Consider the following 11,519-nt stretch of genomic DNA (forward strand, 5'->3'; position numbering starts at 1 on the left):
CTATCCATCTGATTGCGTTCCAGGCCCGCAGTGAACTTACAACTGTCTCAGGAATCAATTAGCCACTAACCCAAGGTGCAGGAAGTATCACCTTTCTTTATTTTCAATAAATCAAATAAAATGGAGCTTGCCATTCCACTGAGCTGGCAGGAAATTCTGTCTGTGTCATTACAGGAATTCCAGCCCCTTGCCTAGGGTAGCAAAAGAATTGGGAAGGCTTTTGTGGCCCCCCAAACACAAGCAGGCCTGTAGCCTCTAGTCCGTCTTGACCACAGCAGAGGGTCAGTGGCTGGCCACGTTCTGCTACCCTTTCCTGGTCAGGAAGTCTGGGTGACAGGATTCCCCAGTGGCTGGTCCCCGCTGCTGGAGGGACCGGCCAGTCTCTGGAAATTTCTGGCCTATCTCCCTTTACAGCCCCCTTTCCCCCTGAAAAGACACTCCCCTCGTCTCCATCCTGCTCTAGAAACCTCAAATAATCTCTTCAGTGAGTTCAAACTCTTGGTGAAAGCGGACATCAAACAAATAGGGAGAGAGGTTGTCTTCAAGGGGCTTCTGCCTTTGGTCTCTACAAACGTAAGGAGCCCTAGCTCCATTCTTGGGAAATGTAGGGGAAAGAAAATTCCAGAGAACAAAACAAGTTCATATCCCCCAGATCATCCTGTTCTGAGCCAGTGTGTGCTCTTTCCCTCACCTGCTCTATAACCAATGATAAACGTCAGCTGGGTGACTGCCTGGGGTGCCGGAGTGGGTCCACCAAAGCAGAATAATCAGAAGGTCTCCATCGTCAACAGGGGACACGTTTGCATCCTGGGAGCCCGAGCAAACCCGCTGCTCCTCCATCACTGACCAAACACGCTCCCCGTGGGGAGTGAGCCTGCGCCTTCTGATGACGCGGGAACACCGCCCAGACCACTTCCAGGACGGACATCCTGAGAGCCGCAAACCAAAACTGCAGGTGCCGCGAAACAGATGTACTTTCACGTGAAGGTTTACAAAGTTATGATTAGTATTTTTTAAATGGTAAAAGTAGTATAATCTTAACAGTAAATTTTAAGAAGATTTATAATCCATCTTCCTAATCTAACCACCATCAAGGTGTTGGTCTATTTCCCTCCAGTGCACGTGCCCCTGTGGGTATGCACGCGTGCACACACACACACACACACGCACACACAATCGCATAGTTGTTATGTAGGTTGTATACAGGTTTAGGCTTCAGCTGAACTGTTACTGACTATAATATAAAACTTGACACCATTAAAAAGGAGAATGTTTTGATATCGACTTTGAGAACAGAAGAAACTTTGAGAAAGTATTTCCTGATTTTTATGTAGACAAAAAGAATTGTAGACGCTTCCATAGTACAAATAAGTAACCTCAAGCCTAGTTGAGCAACCACAAACAAGAGTGTTGGTTAATAAATGATGCCAGCCTGGAAGGAGGTCTCCAGCGGTGGTCTCCCCTGTGGCAGCATGGCTCTGACACGTTTAAATCTCTCAAGTATTTTCTTCAAGGCATGGAAGATATGCTTATCAGTTTTGCAAATAACACAAAAATAAGAGGATCAGCTTGATTTCCAAGGTGCCTTCCAATACTAAACCGTACAAGCTTGTCATCCACTGTGAGTGGTAGAATCAAGAGCCAGAAAAAGCTCTAAAGCCTGGGATGTTGGGCCCATACGAACAAGGCAGAATAGCTGAAAGTGACCACATTTCTGTAAATTGAGACAAAATATGTCTGTTACTGAGTTCAAGCTCACACTGCTCACCACGTGACAAGCCAGTAAATTGAGAGATGAGATGCTGGGACAAGGACTAGCGACTTTACTCGGAGAGCCAGCAGACAGAGGAGACGGCGGACTAGTGTCCCAAAGAACCATCTTACCCCAGCTAGAATTCAGGCTGCTTTTATACTGAAAGGGGAGGGGGTACGGCTAGTTGTTGTAAACTTCTTGGTGCTGGAATCCTTTGTTCTTGCTGCTGTCCCTGTGAGTCAGGTCACGATGTTCCTGTAAACCTCTAACAAGACAAATGTTATTCTCTGTTCTGCAACTTCTTACCTCTATGTGAATAAAAAGTCTTCAAAGGGTCTCTGACCCTTTGAAGGTCAGAGTCTTGAGAATGGGCCATCATGTATATTTCAGGTTTGTTCTTCTCTGTTACATGTCTTTCTTATTTAAGATTTTATTCTACCAAAAAGCTTACAGAGTTAGAAACACTAAATTATACTGAGGTGTTCAATTAATGAGTTGCCTTTATCACAAAGAATACAATTACACAGCACTGAGTCTGTGGGTCCCTGTGAGAATGGCATCTGGGACACTGTCTTTGTTTAGGGCAATGTGTTTTAAGACAGTTAAATATGTTCATCCAGGGGGAGCTGGGAGACCCAGGGCCCAGAAAGGAGGTTTTATGAGAAAAATTAAAGGGCAAGGAGTTTAGATCAGAAAAAAATGTCTTAGGAAGCTTTCTGCTATGATACGTTTACACTCGATGGCTAACCCCTCTGCACCAACACCATTTTACAGGCGAGAAAACTGAGGCCCAGGGAGGTGGAGTCATTGTCTCGGGTCGCACGGGTAGAATTGGGCCAGAATCATGTATGCTGCCCCCAGGCAGACTGTACCAGCTCATGGAGAAACGGGAGAGGGGAGGACACCCAACCTGCCTTCTGAAGGCCCATCCGTGCCATCCCTGCCCCGTCATCCATCAAAGAGGTCCCAGCCCTCTTCTCTGGGCCCTCCCTCCACCCTCGGTCATTCCTGCAGCCTGTCTGCCCACGTCTAGCCAGTGCCGCCCCACTCGAGTTTCCGATGCGCACCGCCAGCAGTGGGGATGTTGTGTGGGAGGGATGGGTGTTAGTGCTCATAGGAGTCAGAAGGGCTGGAATCTCAGTGCCTGAACTTGAAAATCTCATGCCCTCCAAAATAACCTCTCCTTTGAGAGCTAAAAATTCACCCTAAAGGGAATTCCTAATTTGACTTAAAACTTATAAAGAAGCTAATTTACGTTAACTTTAATAAGTTAACATAAATTAATTCTTTAATTTGGTTTAAAACTTACTAAATCCAAGACCCTGGGAGGGGCAAAGCCTCAACCCTGTTTCTTCCTCTGCACCTGTATGACATCCTCCCAGTAGTAACATTTCTCATTATCCGTAGCGATTTGAAAATCATGGTTTTTACGTGTGTCAATTTTTTTCCTGAGGTCGAAGGATGAAAGCCAAGGGCTCCTGGGAAGCTTTGCGGTCCCCCAAGTGGCACAGCCCAGAGACCAGGGCCAGCGGGGAGCCAGCGGCGCGCACGGGGCGGTGCGGGGCTTGGGCGCCCCCTGTTGGACCGTCGATCAGACTGCAAGCTAAGGCCGACAGGCCCCTTTTAAAAGGAAGTATGCTTTAGACGTTGTTCCTTAAAATTTAACTTTAAAAATAAAATAAAAAATTTAAAAGGCTGCCTGAATCCAAAACTAAGCACTCGAAGGCAGTGGGGTGTTGGCGCGACAGCTCCACCCACCCACGCACGGCTCTCAAAGAAGGGCGCTCCGGACTCGGCCCGGAGAACTCGCTCAGGGGGTGAGTTGGTGCCCCGCCCGCCCGTGGAGTGAGCCAAGCCCTGGAGCGGGAAGCGCCCACCGTCGGAACCCTGGCGTTTGTCCAGGAAGGGGGCGAGGAGGGGGTTAAACAGAAAGAAACCATCTCTAAACGCATCGATCACGCCAGCGTTTCCCAAACATATCTGTGCATCCCAGCCATTCCGGGAGCTTTCGAGAAACACCAATTCCGGGATGCTTTCCCCGGGAGTTCTGGTTCGGTGGGTCTGGAACGGGGCCCGCGTGGTTTACAGACCACAGACCACCGACCGGCATCCTCTTCCAAGTTAAAGCACCACAAGGACCAGGAGAAAACACTTGATGACAGGGGAACAAACCACATTAAACCACCGCAAACGAGGAGGCGGGGCAGTGAGGGCCCAAAGCCCTGGCGGCCCTAGAAGCACCGTGTCCTCAGGAAGCCGGCTGTGACACGGCGAGGGGGGAGGAACCCCCGGGCTGCGGGGGGGCTTCTCATTGTTCTTCTGCTAAAAAAATGACTTAAGAAGACAGTTGAGGTGATACAAACACTTGACACTTCATGAAGTGGACGGTCTCCTTTTGGAAAACTGGGCAGAAGGCAGGAAGCTTTTATAGGATAAAGAATAAAAAACAAGGAAGAGAAAAATGGAAAACATCCGGTTGTCTGGGGCCCCAGCGTCAACCTGGTTTGGGATGAGAAGCCCAACCAGAGTTGGCGTGGTGGGTGGGGACAGCTGACTGCCTTTACCCTGAACATCCAGGTCAAGTGGGCCTTTACAGGGACGTGAAAGTTACCTACGTGCCATGGCACCCCGGGCAGGAGAGGCTCCATCTTGGACCTAGAAATCTCCTTCAACACTGCCAATTTCATTCTTTACTTGTTCTTTTCTTTGTTTGCTTGTTTCTTTTCTGAGGGTTTACGTCATCCTCCTTGAGTGACACGAACTTCCTTCACTGTTGTCATTTTCCGGGGCCTTTTCCTGGGCGGGGTAACAGCTGAGCCCTTCCTGGTCCGGTTGGCTAGCGCCTCACCGGTCAGAGGCATGTTGTTTCTTCTAGGCTCTGCGTCCTCAGCAGCGGGGCTTGTTTCGGGCTGTGGAGCAAGTGGTCAGCCCGCCAGGCTCCCCCAGGCATGAGAAACAGGCTGCTGTGGCTTTTGCTTGTTCTACAAAGTCAGCTCTGTAGCTAAAGGAGCTTCATCTTCGCCCCTGCTGGTGGAGGTGCCGCCAGGTGGTCCCTGGACCCAGGTGAGTGGTCCCAGGTGCCCAAAGCAGATGCGCTGAGGGACCTCCGGAGGCTGAAGGGAGAGAATGCCGGGGTCAGAACCGCGGAGGCCAAATCTGCAACCAGGGGCAGAGGGCATCCCTGGGCCAGGAGTAGGGGCTGGGTCTGAATCCTTCAGGAGCAGCTGGGAGGGAGGAAAGTTGGAAGGAAGCAAGAGAAGAGAGTGTTGGATCTCAGCCGTGAGCACACAGCTGGCCGCTCGGCGGGGTCAGCTTTACTGAGGCCCAGACGGGGTGTGGGGGTGAGTTGTCCTAGTTAATTGCCCTGGGCCGGGGTGAATTGCAGGTAACTCATCAGTCAGTATCTGCAAAAGTGCTGTGTGTGGGCGCAGAACACTGGCCTACCGCCAGGAACCCTGAGTTTGCCCCTAATTAATTGTGTGATCGTGGACAAATAATTTTTTGTGGCGTCAGATTCCTCCTCTATTGGGTCAAGATGTTGGATTAGATTAGCTGTTCTCAATGCTCCCTTGGGGAGCTTTTCACAAATACTGATGCCTGCTATTGTGCCCAGGGATACTGATTTTAACTGGTCTACTGTGAGGCCTAGGAATCATACATTTTTTAAGCTCTCCAGGTGTTTCTAATCTATAGCCAGCGTGTTGAACCACAGACCAGAAGAACTCTCCTTTTGGGTTTGAAATTCTATGAGTCTGGGTTATAAGTAGGGTGACCAACCACCCCGATTTTCCCGGGACTGTCCCAGTTTTCAAACTGAAAGTCCCCGGTCCCAGAAACCCCTCAGTCTCGGGCCACGGTCTACATCACTCCCCCTCCGACGTTGGTATAAAAAGAAAGAAGAGAGGCACGCTCAGAGCTCTCTGGGGTGTGTTGTGAGTGTGGGTTTTGTGTGTGACGTCACCAGGCCTGTCAGTAAGCAAATGTATGACTCGACCACTTCTTACCTGCTACATAATTGCCGTGTGTGCAGTTAAGTACACATTTGGATAAGGCCTACCTCACATGGATTTCTAAAGATTATACACCAACCATCCTACCTTGTTTCCTGTTCTCCAACCTGATGCTTTGAGAAAGGAGGCTTTTACTTTTTCTTTCTGACTCTAGTAAAATGAAGAAAAATTAAAAGCAGAACAATTTTAAAAGACATTCATTCACTCAAATCTATTCAGCCTCTGCCTGTTGATTCCTCTTCTCTACTCTGTGTCTAACCTACCACCCAGGTGTATTTTCTCCACCTTCAAGACATATCCTGAATCTCAAACATATCCCTTCTGACTGCCCCACATCTATCACCCTTGGGCAGCGGTTCCCAGACTTGAGGGACATCAGAGTCACCCTGCAAGCTTGTTACAACTATAATGCCAGGGCTCGAGTTTCTGATTCAGGAGGTCTGGGGTGGGACCGATTATTTGTGTTTCCAACAAGGTCCCAGGTGTTACCTGTTGCATTTCAGGGTGATGCGTGGAGATCTGGCAGGTGGGACCCTGGACTCCAGAAGGGGGACGTGAGCTGTGGGCTTTTAAAAGAATTGTGGTGAGATACACACAACATAAAATTTACTGTCATAACCATTTTTAAGTGTACAGTTTGGTCGTGTTAAGTACATTCACAGTGCTGTGCAATCATCACCACCACCCACCTCCATCTCCAGAATTTTTTTCGTCTTGCAAAACTGAAACACTGTACCCATTAAACTGTAACTCCCCATTCTCCCCATCCCAGCCTTGCCAACCACCCTTCTACTTGCTCTCTCTGAATCTGATTATTCTAGGTACCTCAGATAGGCAGAATGATAGAGCTTATATTTGCATTTGTCTTTTTGTGACTAGCTTATTTCACTTAACACAGAGCTCTCGAGGTCCATCCATGTTGTAGCATGTGTCAGAATTTCTTTCCTTTTTAAGGCTGAATAATATTCCACTGACTGTATAGACAACGTTTTCCTTATCCATCCATCCATTGATGGACACTTGGGTTGTTTCTGCCTTTTGTGAATAATGCTGCTATGAACGTGGGTGTGCAAATATCTCTTGGAGTCTCTGCTTTCAGTTCTTTTGAGTATATACCCAGAGGTGGAATTGCTGGATCATATGGTATTTGTATTTTTAATTTTTTGAGAACCCTTTATACTGTGTTTCACAGTGGCCGCGCCATTTTACACTCCCATCTGCAGCGCGCAAAGGTTCCAATTTCTCCGCATCCTCACCAACACTTGTTATTTTCTGTTTTTTTTTGATAGTAGCCATGCTGGGCTGTAGAGCTTAAGCTACATGATTAAGGAAATTTGAGAAATTGCCATTTAAAAAAATCCTTAATGGGAAATTAATGCAGGAGAGACGATAAATGTACCTCGAAACAGAAACATTCTGACCTATGTTTTGATGAGACTTCTTTCATCTACTCCCTTTGCCTTTACTCTCCCTACTTACTTTTCTTCTTCTATTCTGTTCCCATATCTGTGCATTCCTTAGTATTCAATAGCTTCTATCCAACCCTCCATCTTATAGGATGATCATCTTACCCACAAGGCAGCCATGTCCCTCTCAAAACTACTCAAATCTTTTTTGACCCAAGAGCCAGAACGAACTAAATTAATCAGGTTTTAAACCTGAAGTTTGGTTGAGTCCTTGGGAGCTTCTTAAACCACACCCATCTTTTTCCAAAATGACAAAGCAACTGTACTTTGGTTTATAAAAGGAGGAATAAGGCATGATAATATGGGAGTCTAAGGTATTACTTTTTTTCTTTGCAACTGCTGACAACAATTTATAATTTCTTGCAGTTCAGAGGCACAGATCGTAGAATTGCTTCTCCCTTGCATTAAATAAGAAGTTAAGACATAAATATCAGAAAAACAAAGATGGCGGCTCATAGAAAAGAAAACAGAGATTGTCCTTCTTCTTCACGGTTGATATTTTTTTGTGTTTTATTTTTTTGTGAGTTGTGGATTCTGGAGTGGTCAGAGGTCCCAACTGACCACTGAAGGATGGGACTGGAAATGTCGAGTCTTCTGTCCCTAAAGGGCTGGAGGCAAAAACCCCAACAGTGGAGAAATGGTCTCAACTGATGAAGAAGCTGGACCACAGAGACCACCTGCCAACACAAGCTTTCTGGCCCCCATGAGTGATATGAGAAACATTCAAATAATTGGAACTTGAGGGTCGTGGAATGAGTTCTCGATTTCCATGTGCCATCTAACTAGACATAATTATGTGTATATATAAGGTATGTATTAACTGCTAATTAAATACTAATATAGGTGTTAAAAAGTAATACTATCCATGGAATATAGGCAGATATACCCATGATACAACAGTCCTTCCATGCTTTAAAGATTGTCCTCTTAGACTAACCAGCCTCAGAATGACCCTCATGAAGGGAGGAAGGGCACCATGTCCAGGATGTCAGCCGAGTCACCTCGGAGATGAGCAGGGTGACCTGCCACAGACAGGCTGTCCTTAACTGCGAGCACAGTTCCTCTCGGGCAAGGCGAAGCCGTGTTGGTTTGGGGATAGTAAAGCAGGTAAATTTCTGGCTCATTCAGCCACGTGAAGACTGTTGTTTACAAATTGCCACTGTTCAGACTAGAACATTCAGAATTAATCAACAAGTGTCCCTTGAAAACCAGTTTTGAGATCCATCCGGGATAGAAACCGTGAGTGATAACGAAAATGGTGAGACAGGGTCCTGTCCTTGATGGCGTTTCCAGTCTAGAATCACCAGCACTTTCTCGGTTACAATGGACGAGACTCCAGCTCACACCTGCTTAGAATAAAAGCGGGGGGCACTTACTGGAGTGATCCTGGGGGTCTTATGGAGTCAGATGAGGCTCTGCATATGCAGGAAGGCTGGGATCAGGACTGCACAGCGTGGAGGCCAGGACCGGGGCTCAAAGTCAGCAGGACGTCCTCTCCCCAGGTGACGCTTTTGTTCTCCCGATGGAGACAGGTTTCTCTGCGTGATGGACAATATAGCGCATGGGACACTCAGCCTCACGTGTGCCTTTCAACAGTCCCTGACCAGAGGGGAGAGGAGGCTTCTCTACCAACTTTGAAGATGTCAAAAAAGGATTTTGGCCGAGGGTCACTGTGGCCAGGGGTGAGGTATTATGATGCATCCGGCCTGGTCCTTTGCCCCCTCTGTAGCTAAGGAACTAGCAGGGTCCTTTCTAAAAGGGAGAAAGGATTTGGGGTCAGACAGAGTCAAGTCCCCACAGTCACTGTGGCAAGATGAGATGGGGGCACAGAGCAGCAGTGAGAGCTGCCATCGTGGCCGTGGAAGGGGCAGCGGCACAGGTGAGGACCATCTCCCAGCCCATGCTGCCACACCCACTGTGGCTCTCGGGCTACCCAGGCATTGCAGACATGCAGGGTCATCTCTGAATCCAGGAACTGAATCACAGAAAGCATTTAATTAGGGAGATTTCACGTTCGATTCCTCCTACATTAGAGTGACCACAAAGGAGATGCTACGGCTCTTAGATTTGATTCAGAAAGTTTGGTCAAATGCACTCCTTGATCTCACCAGCTCTGCAATCCTGTGTGAGTCCTCTGTGGCCTGGCTCCAGGCAGAAGAGGTCCTGGACACCAAACATTGTCATAAAATTTGCATTTTGTTACCTTCTTCTATCTGACAGTCTCTACCGCTACCCCCCCCAATGGCTATCATGGAGTCATGGGGTTCAGGTTTTACTGCCCCCTTCCCAGGGGCTTAGCAGTAGGGGGTGTTGGAAGTTTGGGGCAGAGACAAGTGGGAGCCAGTTCTTGGGTTTTGAGTACAGGCCCTCATATCTGGTCAGTTTAATCCAATGCTTCTCAACTGGGGGCCATCTCGGTTGTCGTACTGGGACATCCAACGGGTAGAAGCCAGGAATGCTACAAAACGCCCTACAGTGTGCAGGAAACCCCACAACAAAGCCTTGTCCTGCCCCAAAAGCCAGTGTGCTGAGGGCAAGTTCTGGTTCTGATCGAACATGCAGTAGGAGTCCAGTTCTCTGGAGGGTTAAGGACAGGTGTCAGATAAAGTGAAAGAACGTTCTAGATGTTCTAGGAAGTGGCAAAGAGTAGGCACCCGTGGGTCTTCCTTCCTCAGCCTGTGGCCCAAGGACATCAGCAGTACTTAAGTGGACAAGCGTGTCTTCAAAAACACTGCCTGTTCTGACTTGTGGTTGCCAAGGGGGAGGCGGGTGGGGGAGAGATGGAGTGGGAGTTTGGGATTAGCAGATGCAAACTATTATATATAGAATGGATAAACAGAGAACTATATTCAATATCCTGTGATAAACCATAATGGAAAAGAATATGAAAAAAATGTATATATATATATTTATGTATAACTGAATCACTTTGCTGTACAGCATAAATTAACACAACATTGTAAATCAGCTATTCTTCAAAAAAATAAAATTTTAAAACAACAACTCCTGTTCTAACAAACTCTAGAGACACAGCAGCAGCCTTGCACCAAACAATTCCCTTCCACAGTCCCAGGCTGAGCCTTCACCAGCCTGGAAGATATTCTCCATCATCCCACACCCCTCCCCTGGGTGGAGGGACCTTGACTTGCCCAGGTCCCAGGCTGGCAGGGCTGGCTCTCAAAGAGAACTTCACTCTTCTCAGGTGGAAAAGCTTGACAGTTTGATTTTTATATTAAGCCTTTGGTGAAAAACCCAGGTATCCATATTTTTTGTATGTGTATTTCAAACTATCTTGACTCTTCATGTTGCCAATTCCCATGAGAAGAAAATGTGAGATTATAAGCCAGCTCTTATCACTGGAAAATTTCACCATGGGACACAAATCATGAGAACAGGACGTATTCCAACAAGGAGGAGCACTGAGAAAAATACCCCTTAGATATAATTATATTTCATCAAAGACACAATAGAATTGGAGGGGAGGGGATGAGAGAGGCTTGTTCTAATCATGAAGCCCTGAGGAGGACCTACCACAAAGAAAACACACATTTAGGAAGGATCATTAAGCTGTTTTACTGAGGCTGTAAGGTTTCATCCACCCCTCCGTCCACTACGCATCATTCATTCATTCATTCATTCTGATTTTCTACTCTGTTCAGGGAAGCCAGTGCTGAAGGCACAAAGGATAAAACAAGGCTTAGATGATTAACTCCCACCCTCAAGGAATTTAGAGCTGCCTGTGAAGCGGGCCGCGTGCTTTGACGTGAGAACTTCTGTTTTCCTAATGGGAGTTCTGATCTCACTCTGTCGCATTCCAACTTATGATTCATAAACTGAGCTATATTTCCCTCACTCACATGGGAAATAAGAGGCTGAGAAATTCCCTTTCAACTGGATCTGTTTTGTGCTCCAGGGGGCGCCATCATATCGAACACACTTAGATGGGGGGCTCAAGGCAGAGTAAGAACACGGCTTTCCCTGTGCCAGATATTTGGGGATCAGGGAGTTTTAGAGAAGTTTGCTGTGTTGGAGGATTCAGGAGGGAAGGTTCTCTGAGATTTTCTAAGTTAAAGGGTAACATACATCAAGGAAGGTATACAAATACTAAATACACAACTCAGTGAAACTTTGCACAGCTACACACTCAGGTAACCTCCACCCAGGTGAAGATGCAGAGCACCTCCAACCACCAGAGGTTCCCTACTGCCGCTTCCCAGACTACACCCCCTCCCACAAGGATTATTCTGATTTTATCATCATACATGGTTTTACCTGTCTTGAACTTCACAA

Source organism: Balaenoptera physalus, assembly GCF_965194825.1.
Source record: "Balaenoptera physalus genome assembly, chromosome: 21".
Classification (NCBI taxonomy): Eukaryota; Metazoa; Chordata; class Mammalia; order Artiodactyla; family Balaenopteridae; genus Balaenoptera; species Balaenoptera physalus.